At 49.4% G+C, this 13,207-nt stretch overlaps 1 pseudogene; it reads right to left on the bottom strand.

Annotated features, from left to right (window-relative positions):
• Positions 1 to 2,080: 2,080 nt before the first annotated feature.
• The window catches only part of LOC127303418 (protein ALP1-like), a 28,696-nt pseudogene continuing 17,569 nt past the window's right edge, over positions 2,081 to 13,207 (bottom strand).

The following is a 13,207-nucleotide window of genomic DNA, read 5'->3' as shown; positions in this document are numbered from 1 at the left end:
AGGATAGGGCAATATTGGTTACCCGAAGGGTAATGCCCACGTCACCCGGACAGCGGCCCGCGTCCGCGTGTCCGTTTGGGTCGCACGTTGCGCCCAATGCGGCGACCCAAAAAGCCGCCACGTGGTTCATCTTCCCTGCGCGGCGCTGAGCCATGGTAGACCTCGACGGGACAGCAATGGCGGGCGGGAGAACGCGCGGGAAAGTTCCTGCGCGCACCAGGGCTCCCCCGCGCGCGAAAAGGCCATGGGCGCGCGCTCTCGCCCAAGTTTCCCGACCAAGGCTGCCAGCTATAAAAGACGGCGGCGGCCTCACAGACCTAACACCCGCTCTGCCGTCCTCTCCCCCTTTTCCTTCTCTGGTGCCCTCTACACCTCCATCGCCATGCCGTGCACCCTCCAGGCCACGAGGGCCAAACTCTACCTTGCCGCCCGGGCCAGGTTCCCACGGACGGAGGAGGACGAGTAGGCGGACACACGTTGGGTCGACGACGACGAGGCGATCCGCATCGCTGCCGAGGGGGCGGTGAAGAAGGAAGAGGACGCGGAGCTGGTGGAGGCGGCCGCGGACGGCTGGCACGAGACCGCGGATGGCTGGCAAGGGGCCGCGGAGGAGGAGCCCGTCGACACGGAGGACACCTTCGACGACCTCGCGCTGGCGAACATCAACGTCGCCATTGAGGAGCATCTCTCCGATCTCACGCACGTGACGAAGGAGCACGAGGCCACCTGCCGGGACGGCCACCGCCGTTTAGGCGACCTCCTCGGCCAGAAGAACCAGCTCCTCGCTATGCGAGCAGCCCTCCACCTCATCCAGCTGCCCTCGCCCGAGCGGCGCTCCCAGGAGGCTGCTGCGTCGGCGAGTGTGGCCGCCAAGAGCGCATGCGCTATCGGGAGGAGAACCACGAGGCCCAGGCCGCCGGCCCAGGCCGCCTGGAGGCACGGACCGCTGTGGAACGCGCCACCCTGCAGAAGCTCGAGCTGTGCGGGAAGCGGATGGTGCCGCCGCAGGAGGCGGAGCGCGAGCGCGCCCAGGCTGCGAGGACGGAAAGCAGGAGGGCGGCCGCGGAGGAACGCAACAAGAGGGCCGCCGCCGAGGCACCCAGCTGGTAAAGCTGGAGTGGATTCTTCACGCGTACAGGCCGCTCGCGTCGAGTGAAAACCACGGCCCCGGCGGCGAGTCGGCGGCGAGTTGCCGGCGAGGCTGCCGGCCCCGTACGTACCTACACTAGTAGTAGTAGATTTAAGAAAAAATATAATGGCTAACTTTAATGAAGAAAGAAACTATCTCCCTATGAAACGTGGGCCAGGGACGGACAAGGGGCGGACGCCAGCGGCCAGCCATCGGCGTCCGCGGCCACGCAAATGCGGCCCAGATTTGGGCCGGCTTTGGGTCGTCCCGAGCGCCGCGGCCATCCGTTTTTGGGATGGGTCCGCGGGTTGTGCCGGATTTTTTTCTGGTTCGACCCATCCGAACGCGCGAGCACGGGATGGGTCGCCGCGTTGGAGATGCCCTAAGGTTCGCCCCATGCGTCGCTTGGAGGGGACAACGCGAGGACGATTTTTTTTGGGGCGCGTTTGGTTGTCTGGGCCTAATTCGTGGCTCACTTGCGCAGCGGTGTAAGCGCACTTGCGCGTCCTGAACGAGCCACGGGCCGAAATTAGCCTATTGTTTGGTAGGTCGGGCTGCACCGTCTGGTCCAAAAAAGACTTTCTGTTTGTTTGCCTGCAGCCAAATCCAAATCTCGATGGAGATGATATTAGGCATGTTTGGTACCATCCAGGCATGCCTAATGTTACCTCTTCTCTACGACAGGTAGCCTTACCATGTTCTCACCTCCCATCACACATAAATCACAGTTAATGATAGTTGCAAAGTTACGAAGCATAGCTATTCACGAAATCATCCCTAGCTACTACGAATGCCCTAGCTACTATGAATTGCAGTTTATCATAACGGGGTCGTTCAACATACGGGGATCGAAAAAGGGTTTCGAGAAACAGGAGATCATAGGGGGGTTCTTCTTCTTCACTTCTTCTTCTTCTTCACTTCTTCACTTCTTCTTCACCTTTTCACTTCTTCTCAGATGGTGGTGTTGCCTCTGGCTTCCCACATTGCGTCTGCCCACTCTTGCATCTTCACCTTCCAGGCATCATATTCGCCTGCTTCCACGCCATGGCCGGTCTCTACTTCATCAAAAGAGACAACCTCTTCGAAGAACTCATCCTCGCCCCAACCTAGGATCCAGTTGTGAAGAATGCAGCAAGCAAGGACCAGCTTTACCTAAGTGTCAAACGTGTGGAACGGTTTCTGGTCAAGGACCTTGAACCTGTTCTTCAATGCAGCAAAGGCCCTCTCAATGGTGACTCTAAGGCTTGAGTGTCTGAGATTGAACAACTCTCTCGCATTCATAGGTCGGTGCTTCGCAGAGAACTCGTTGAGGTGGTACCTTGTTTTTCTGAAGGGAGATAGAATTCCAGGTCGGCATGCATATCCAGCATCTCCAAGGTAGAACTTACCGTAAGGGATTTGCAACCCATCAGGCCTTGACAAGCTGCCGGCCAGGATGCTCGCATCATGAGCTGAACCCTCCCACCCAGCAAGCACGTAGGTGAATGATGTCTACGCACGCTTCTATTCATGTAGACAGTGTTGGGCCTCCAAGAGCAGAGGTTTGTAGAACAGCAACAAGTTTCCCTTAAGTGGATCACCCAAGGTTTATCGAACTCAGGGAGGTAGAGGTCAAAGATATTCCTCTCAAGCAACCCTGCAATTAAGATACAAGAAGTCTCTTGTGTCCCCAACACACCTAATACACTTGTCAGATGTATAGGTGCACTAGTTCGGCGAAGAGATAGTGAAATACAAGTAATATGGATGATTATAAGTAGTAATTTCAATCTGAAATAAAAATGGCAGCAAGCAAACATAAAGCAGAACTTGTTAGAAACGGTGTTTCAATGCTTAGAAACAAGGCCTAGGGATCATACTTTCACTAGTGGACACTCTCAACAATGATCACATAATAAATAAATAACTTCTCCTCACTTGTGCTACTTTCAAACACTCTCTTGTTGGATAACAAACACCGTTCATTGTGTAGGGCTACAAGAGCACACCTCAAGCCGGAGTAAACAAGCTCCACAACATCCGGAGTTCATATTAAAGTAACCTCTAGAGTGCATAATAGACCGTTGCAATTTAGACCGAGTACTAACATAGCATACACACTGTCACCAATAGATATGAAAGGGGGAATAGATCACATCAATACTATCATAGTAATAGTTAACTTCATAATCTACAAGAGATTACAATCATAACCTACGCCAAGTACTACATGATGCACACACTGTCACCTTTACATCACGGAGGAGGAATAGACTACTTTAATAACATCACTAGAGTAGCACATAGATTAATAATGATACAAAGCTCATGATCACATAAAGATCACACCATGGGAGAGAGAGATGAACCACATAGCTACCAGTAGAGCCCTTAGCTTCGGGGGAGAACTACTCCCTCCTCATCATGGGAGACAGCAACGGCGATGAAGATGGCGGTGGTGTCGATGGAGAAGACTCCGGGGGCAATTCCCCGTCCCGGCGGCGTGCCGGAACAGAGACTTCTGTCCCCCAAAACTTGTCTTCGCGATGGCGGCGGCTGCGTAACTTTTCCCGTATCGTGGCTTATTGATTTAGGGTTTTGCCCCTGGAAGAATATATAGGCGGAAGGGCAGCCTCGGAGGGGTCCCGAGGGGCCCACACCATAGCCCCCCCCTTGGCCGTGCCGCCATGTGGGGTGGGGCCCCCTTGGCTCCCCTCTGGCCCCTCTCTGGCTCTCTGGAACCTTCCGTGGAAAATAAGGCCTTGGGATTTTGTTTCGTCCAATTCCGAGAATATTTCCTGTGTAGGATTTCTGAAACCAAAAACAGCAGAAAACAGGAACTGGCGCTTCGGCATCTTGTTAATAGGTTAGTTCCGGAAAATGCATAAAAATGATATAAAGTATGAACAAAACATGTAGGTATTGTCATAAAACTAGCATGGAACATCAGAAATTATAGATACGTTGGAGACGTATCAAGCATCCCACTACTAGGAAAAAGCTTATAGGTGGAGGAAAAACGTGCCGGCGCACCACCTAGGACGTGCGCCGGTGGAAGGTGTTGCCGGCGCACCAGGAAGTCGCCGCGCCGGCGATGCAGGCATACTGTCGGCGCACCTCCGGAGAAGACGCGCCGGGGCAAATTCCTGGCATGGGCTCGGCCGATTCGGGCCAGGCCCAGGAAACACTGCCGGCGCACCAGCTCAGGAGCGCGCCGGCGGTAATTTGATGTTGCCGGCGCGCTCCTGGGCTGGTGCGCCGGCAGTGTTTCCTGGGCCTGGCCCGGAGCAACTATAGCCGGATGGGGTATATATTGCCGGCGCACCACGGCCCAGGTGCGCCGGCAATAACCTGGGAGTTATTTCAGCCACCAACCAGCACACTCACTCACACACTCACTACACTCCACTTATCCACACAACCCGAGCCTTCTCCCAACCCAGCTCATTTTTGCCTATTTCTATCCCCAATTTAGCTAATTTGACCAAACAAAATCATATTTTTTGAGCAAATCTTCCCTTCCTACATGCATCTCCCACATCCCCCTATGTAGATCTAGATCTACTATCCCGCGTTGACCGCTCAATCTAGATCTAGATCTAGAAAGTCGGCTTCCATACGCCATTGTCGCGGCGCGTCGTCTCGATCTCGTCGACAATTATATCAAACAAATAGGTGATTAATGAACAAATTGAGGAATGAAATCGACGTATGTTGGAAATTTGAAGCAAAGCTCTCGTGTGTGGCATATATATATATATGTTGTGCTTGTGCTTGTGTGTGTGTTGGCGTTGAAAATGAGTTGCCAACGTTGCGCCGAAATGTTGATTCTTCAAGTTTCCGTTTCGGCACATTTCTGGCGCTCCTATGTCCTACCGTGTAGGAAGGTCATGCCGAAATTTTCCGTGAAAACTACCGACGGATGCATGGTTCTAATCAATTATGTAATCTTACCATGCAGGCGATAATGGTTATCGAGATGAGTGAAAGCATCGTGATGAGATATCTGAAACACGCGATCATCGACATGTATGAAAATAAACGCACGGAGGTATTGTGTCCGTGCCGGAGATGCAAACGAGGGAAATGGTTTGACCCGTATTCAGGAAAATTGCAGGGGCACCTGCTCACTAATGGTTTCATGCATGGACACACTCAATGGATGAGCGATGATGGCGCGGAGGTCAATGGGGCGACGGCAGCAGGTGGTAATAATGGCCGGCAAGAAGGAGGGCATCATGACATTGATGACGATGAAGAGTTTGTCGCAGAAGACGATAACCTTGACGCATTTATAATAACCTTGACGATGACAATAACCTTGACGACGACGAAGAGGTGCCGCTAGCTTCAGTCGTGCGGGACCCTCATCTTCAAGATCTGCTTCTCGAAAAGACGAAAGGCGCCAAGCGGAAATCAAAGCTTGAGCAACTGGAGATAGACTCGAATACTCCGTTGTACGACTCAGGTCGCGGGTTGGGGGAGTCTCGCTTGAGAGTAGCTCTCGATGTGCTGCAGATGAAGGCGAAACACGGATGGACGGACACAAGCGTCGACGACATCCTGGAATACGTGAAAGATCTCCTTCCTGCCGGGAACACGTGTCCTGGTAGTCTAGCCGAGGTCAAGAGAATCACGTGCCCTCTCGACTTACCCCACGAAAAGTATCACGCCTGCATCAACGACTGTATCATGTATCGCAAGGAGGACATGGACAAGACCAAATGTCCTGTGTGTGACGCTGAACGGTACAAGAAAGGGAAGAAGAAAGCTCCTCGGAAAGTTGTGTGGTACTTCCCGCTCGCCCCCCGGCTGCAACGGTTCTACGCGGACCGCAAGGAAGCAAAGCTCATGCGCTGGCACGCTGAAAGAAAGGAGGCAGTGTTGAATGATGAAGATCGGATTGAGCACCGGTCTTGACACACCCTTCGGATGCAAGCCAGTGGAAAGCATTAGACAATGAATTCGGAAGTTTTGGGGCAGAACCCAGAAACATCAGGTTGGGTGCGAGCACGGACGGATTCAATCCGTTCGGAAACCAGAGCAGCACACATAGCACATGGCCCGTGTTTGTATGGATCTACAACCTCCCGCCCTGGCTGTGCATGAAGAGGAAGTACATACAGATGAGTATGCTAATTCAAGGGCCGACACAGCCAGGAAACGATATCAACATGTATCTCGAACTATTAAAGGAGGAGCTTGAAACGTTGTGGGCGGAGGAAGGGGTAGATACATGGGACGCCGTCGCGGAAGAATATTTCCCTTTGAGAGCCGCGTTGATCACGACGGTGCAGGACTACCTCGGATACGGTTACATTTCGTGCCAGGTGTGCCATGGACACAAGGCATGTGTCAGGTGCATGGAAGAGACGATGTTTTTGCAGCTTGGTAAGGATCCCGGCTCTTCGAAAACAGTTTACATGGGGCATCGAAGGTGGCTACAGAAGACTGACCCGTGGAGAAAGCATGGAGATCTGTTCGATGGTACAAATGAACCCCGAGGACCTCCACAGAAGAAGAGCGGCGAAGAGATCGATACATTACTGAAAGGTTGGAAGGAGTGCCCTCCGCCGGGAAAGATACGTCAAAAGCCTGGAGAGAAGAAGAAGAAAAAGGCAACGGCGACGCCGCTCATTGGTGTATGGAAAAGGAGGTCCGTGTTTTGGGACTTGCCGTACTGGAAAATTCTCGATACACCTCACTGCCTTGATGTCATGCATATTACAAAGAACGTGTGCGAGAGCTTGCTTGGCACTCTTCTCAACATGCCGGACCGGACCAAAGATGGGCCGAAAGCAAGACACGACCTGAAAGTTTTGGGCATCAGGGAAGAGCTTCAGATCCCGGCGGCCCAAGAGGGACAGTCGGAGGAGGAGGCGGACGGCGGTCAGAAGCGCAAAAGGATTAAGCAGCCAGACTATTACTGTCCCCCCTCCTGCTTCACTTTTAGTCCGGCCGAGGTCGATCAATTTTTCAATTGCCTTCTAGGAGTCAGAGTGCCCTTCGGTTACTCCGGGCTAATAAGCAGATACATGGACCCCAAGAAACGAAACTTCAGCGGCATGAAGTCTCATGACTGTCACGTGATGATGACGCAGATTCTTCCGGTTGCAATCCGAGGTATAATGGATGACCATGTCCGTGCAACGCTGATCGGGCTCAGAACTTCTTCGACGTCATACCTCGGAAGTCGACCAGCGTGAAGAAACGCGCACGGCTCCCGGAAGAGATCGTGGTGAACCTATGTGAGCGTGCGATGTACTTCCCTTTGCATTCTTTGACGTGATGGTCCATCTGTTGGTCCATATCATGGATGATATCGTCAGTCTAGGGCCGGCATTCTTACACAACATGATGCCGTTTGAAAGAATGAATGGGGTCATTAAAGGATACGTTCGTAACAGGTCACATCCGGATGGAAGCATCGTACAGGGCTGGCTCACCGAAGAGTGCATCTCTTTCTGCACGAATTATCTAGACATCGAGGACCCTGTTGGTTTGCCTCAAAACAAGCACCTCCGCAGGTTCGAGGGAGTAGGCCACAAAAATGGAAGGAAGGAACTGCACGTGCACATGTCTGGTCGGACTTCCGACTTTGACAGGGCCAACTTAGTAGCGCTACAACACATTGACTTGATCGATCCTTGGTTGAAAGAGCACAAAACCATGATAGAGAACAGTGGCAAGCCGATGATGACGGAAGCAGAAATATACAGAGAGCACAACTCCTCTTTCGCGCGCTGGTTCAAAGACCACATTGATGCTAATCCCTCACCAATGGATTCTGACAAGGATAAACTACTATTGGCCTTGTCACATGGCCCCGCGCCCAACCTCATGACTTACCAAGCGTACGATATAAACGGGTACACATTCTACACGGAAGAAAAAGACAAGAACAGTGTTTACCAGAACTCAGGGGTAACGATGGATTCCTGGACGGGTGACGTAAAGACTAGATACTACGGAAGAATCGAGGAAATCTGGGAGCTTAGCTACGCTGGGGAGAAAGTGCCGATGTTCCGTATCAGATGGGCTAAGAGCGTCACAAAAGAAGACCGGTATTTCACCACCATGTTTCTACCAGAAGCCAACAAATCAAAGTCCACGAACGCCACCGCGCAGAATGAGCCATGGGTACTGGCAGAACACGTGCACCAATGCTTCTTCATAACCGACCCATCCAGGCCTAGCCGTGTTATCGTGAGGAGAGGCAAGAGGACCATCGTCGGAATGGATGGAGTCGCCAACGAGGAAGACTTCGAAGGACAAGTCGGAGACCCAATGATGGAAGAATCCGAGGACGAAGACACAACATACACCACAAGAAGAAGCAGGACCACGCTAACGAGGTCAGGTCGACCGTTCAAAAGAAGAAGTCACGACACGGGGCTAAATTATTCAACGACGAGCAAGAAAAGCAAGAAGAAAGCGAAACACTCTTCTCAATCGAGGATGTAAAACTTTATTTGCAATCTATAACTCATATTTTGTGTAATTCATAACTACTCATATGGTCATGGCCAATATTTTATGTATGACTAATTAATATTGTGTTGGTCAATATTTTGTGTGTATGTAACTCTATATCTTTTTTGTTTTTGCATAATTAATAACACTCATGCATATTTGCTTTGTTTTCCTATAACTCAAATATAATAGTCATGTATGTATAACTCACATATGTGATTAAAGAAACATAAAATAAAGAAAAATAAAAGAAAAAAGGAAATAAAAGAATAACCAGAGCCTAGCTATCTGTGGACTGGGTTAAGGCGCAGCTATAGCAGGCTAGTCTTATTGCCCGCGCACCAGGTTATTGGTTCGCCGGGGACAAGGTTGTCCCCGGCGAACCAATAACCTGGTGCGCCGGCAATAAGACTAGTCATATGACTTAGTCGTTTCGGCCGAAACTCATCTCTTCCCCAAACCACATCTCAACCCTAGCTAACCGCACCGCCGTAGTTGCGCCACCGCCGCACCCGAGCCGCCGAGAGGAGGAGAGCCACCGAGAGGAGGAGGAGCAGGTGTCGCCACACCGTCGCCTCGGAGAGGAGGATCGAGCAGGCGCCGGCCACCGTCGCCACCGTCGCGGCGGAGGAGGAGGAGGGCGTCGCACACGCGCCGGCCACCGTGTCGCCACCGTCGGTAAGAATCCCCCCTCTCCCTTCCCCTCATCCTTTCCCGACGCCGCCAGGACCTCCTCCACCTTCCCCTCCCCCTCTTACTTCCTCTGTCCCTCCCCCGATTTCCCCTCTCTGCATCAGTAGCCGAATTCTTGCAGTAGTAATATGGAAATGGGGGGAATCGGATGCTCCTGTTATTGTCACATTCAAAAACCATGCCCTAATTTTAGTTCTTGCATGCAGTAGTCGAATTTTGCACACACTGCCATGCATTCTCAACACTCTAGAATTCTTGCAGTATGAACTTTAGGGTTCATTTAATACCCTAAATCTATCTCATTGAAATTTATTGCTAGCTAGTTGATTTAGTTGCAGGTTTGAAAAAACAAAAGAAAATGAATTTGTTATCTGGTTTGAAATTTAGTTCATTTAGCTAGGCTCCTATTGTTTTATATATTGATCAAAATAAAAATGACCCTGGGGAGAGAGCTTCACTATGAGGATTACAATGTAAAATGCTACTGGTGGTATTTAGTTCATTAGGTGGAGTTCTCTGGATTAAGCAATGAAAATGAAAATGGGTTTGCTAGCTAAATTGGTTTAGTTAAATCTTGAACATGTTCTCAAGAATTTGGGTGGTATGTCCTCATCATTTTTTTTGTCACCTGCTTAAAGAGCATGGCTGTTCAGTGTGTTTTTGTTCATTGGTTGGTCAGTTTGATTTTTCTTATGGATCTGGTTCATTTAAATGCCCACTGCCAAGAATTGGTTGATATATAAAATTCATTGGTTGATATATAAAATGAAAAAATGATCTGGTTCATTTAAATGCCTACTGCCAAGAACTGCCAAGCATCAAATGCCACCAGTAGCAAGTGTTAGGGTTAGGCATGCCTCACAGTTATTATCTGGTTTAATAATGCTTAATGAAAAAATGTGCTATTCTCTGGTTTGAAAAAAGAGCAAGTGATATTCTCTGGTTTGAAAAAAGAACAAGTGCTAGCAGTAGGTTTAGTTCATAAAAAGAACAAGTGCTATTCTCTGGTTTGAAAAAAAGAAAAGAAAATGAATTTGTTCTCTGGTTTGAATTTAGTTCATTTAGTTCATTTTTCACATCAAGGAAATATAATTGGAGCTTTCTGATAATCCACAAATGAGAAATGACACTAAACCAATTTTAATTATGTAGCCAGAGAGTAGCATGGTGTTGATGTAAAATGGTTATGGTGTAAAATGCTAAAGATGGTTTGAATTCTGGTTTTTATTTTAGTGTTTGAATTCTGGTTTTTATTTTAGTGTTTGAATTCTGGTTTGAATCCAGGGCTAGCATGATGAAATTCTGTCACTGACTCACTGGAATATTTCTTTCTTAATACAGAGAACATAGTCAGTAGTTACTGTAAGTGCTATTACTGTAAGTGTCCAGGGCTCTAAAGCTGTTGTTGTCTGAGTGTGAGAATTTGATTTACATTCATCTACTGTAATGCTAAGTGCTACTGTAATGCTACTGTAGTGCTATTACTGATGGTTATTGTGAAATGAAAGTGATATTACTGATGGTTATTGTGAAATGAAAGTGCTATTACTGATGGTTATAGTTTATGGTGATGGTTATGGTGTTCATGGCTATATATATGTGAATTGCATTTCTGTTACAGGGATTGAGTTGCTATTGAGTGCCGGAATGTTGATTCATTTCCGTTCCGGCAATTCTAGCACTCGGCATGTCCAATTTTTAGCAAAGGTCATGCCGAATTTTTTCGTGAATTCTAACTCTTTTTCATCTTCTATTAGTGCAAGCCACCATGGCGTCTGAAGAACAGTTAGAGGAGCACTACAATAGGCACTTCTTTAGGACGGAGGAGGATGCCGAGGCCGCTGGTGTTGGCGGCGACGAGGACCATGAGATGGAGGATGCCGCTGGGGGTAGTGGCGACGAGCCAAGCGGCAACGAGGCAAGCGACGCCGCCGGGGGTAGTACCTACGCGCCAAGCAGCGACGAGGCAACCGGCGCCGCCGGGGGTGGCGGCGAGACAAGCGGCGACGATCCTAGCGGCGCCGCCGGGAGTAGTGGCACCGGGACAAGTGGTTCCAAGAGGCCGCGGAAGGCAAGGCGCCAAAACACGGTCGGCACCGGCAGAGACACAGTCAAAGAGGTGGACCCCGCCAGTGGATTGCCGAAGGAGCCTAAGGATGTTGCCAAGGGGTACGGCAACCAACTGGCATGTATCCTCCGAGAGGTCGTCAATCTCAACGAGACGGACCTCCGAGCTGAGAGCAAAGCGCCTCTGCGAGCCCAGCTCATTGCGAGGTTGCACTCACGATACAAGTTCCTAGGCGACTACGCCTCCACTGATCAAACCAATAACATTGTGAACTCACAAGCCCTCCTGAAGTTCACCAAACACCTCAGCAGCTACAAGTACATGGTGCGGAAGCTGATTGCTGAGGGCAAAGGTTTCGAAGAGGTCCACTCCGCCTTTCCGCATGTCTCCCAGGCGGACTTTGATGCTTTTGTGGCCAATGAAGAGCTACAAGCAACCAAGAATCGCAAGTTGTGGGGGAAGGAAATGCGGGAGCTTAACATCGGCAACCACAACCTTGGGAGCCGTGGGTACGAGGGAAAGGAGCCCTATTGGGCGAAGGAGGACGAGGCGTATGTAAATGCCGGCATTGAGAACCCCTGGCTCAAGTACAAGGACCCGCTTGAAAGAAGATTCATCAGGTCCCGGTACCATAAGAAGAAACTAACCGGGGAACTTGTCACGGACCCGAAGGTCGTAACCGACATAATTTGGTTCACGAACGACAAGAAGGTCCTGGCGTTGGAGAAAAAACTGGTAAGCAATTTACCGGTTTAATTAGATCAAGTATCGTTCATATAATAGTAGCAACATTTCTAAATGGTTCGCGTTTCTTCCGCAGGAAGAAGAAAGACAAAAACTTTCTCAATGTGACGAAGGCTCCTCCTCCCAGGCGTCGACGGGCAGGGTAGTGATACGCGTAGATGTACACGTCCGTTGGGAACCCCAAGAGGAAGGTATGATGCGTATAGAAGCAAGTTTCCCTCAGTATGAAACCAAGGTTTAATCGAACCAGTAGGAGCCAAGAAGCACGTTGAAGGTTGATGGTGGCGAAATGTGATGCGGCGCAACAACAGGGATTCCGGCGCCAACGTGGAATCTGCACAACAAAACCAAAGTACTTTGCCCCAACGAAACAGTGAGGTTGTCAATCTCACCGGCTTGCTGTAACAAAGGATTAAACGTATCGAGTGGAAGATGTTTGAGAGAAAATAGTAAAACACAATTGCAGTAGATTGTATGCTATGTAAAGAATAGGACCGGGGTCCACAGTTCACTAGAGGTGTCTCTCCCATAAGATAAAAGCATGTTGGGTGAACAAATTACAGTCGGGCAATTGACAAATAGAGAAAGGCATAACAATGCATATACATGATATGATAAATATAGTGAGATTTAATTGGGCATTACGACAAAGTACATAGACCGCCATCCAACTGCATCTATGCCTAAAAAGTCCACCTTCAGGTTATCATCCGAACCCCATTCAGTATTAAGTTGCTAAGCAACAGACAATTGCATTAAGTATGGTGCGTAATGTAATCAACAACTACATCCTTAGACATAGCATCAATGTTTTATCCCTAGTGGCAACAGCACATCCACAACCTTAGAACTTTCTGTCACTGTCCCAGATTTAATGGAGGCATGAACCCACTATCGAGCATAAATACTCCCTCTTGGAGTTAAGAGTACAAACTTGGCCAGAGCCTCTACTAATAACGGAGAGCATGCAAGATCATAAACAACACATAAACAATAGATTGATAATCACCATAATCATAGTACTCTCTATCCATCGGATCCCGACAAACACAACATATAGAATTACATATAGATGATCTTGATCATGTTAGGCAGCTCACAAGATCCAACAATGAAGCACA

Source organism: Lolium perenne, chromosome 5 (assembly GCF_019359855.2).
Source record: "Lolium perenne isolate Kyuss_39 chromosome 5, Kyuss_2.0, whole genome shotgun sequence".
Lineage (NCBI taxonomy): Eukaryota > Viridiplantae > Streptophyta > Magnoliopsida > Poales > Poaceae > Lolium > Lolium perenne.
Note: the sequence above shows the minus strand (reverse complement) of the source record. Positions and strands in the feature narration are given on the sequence as shown.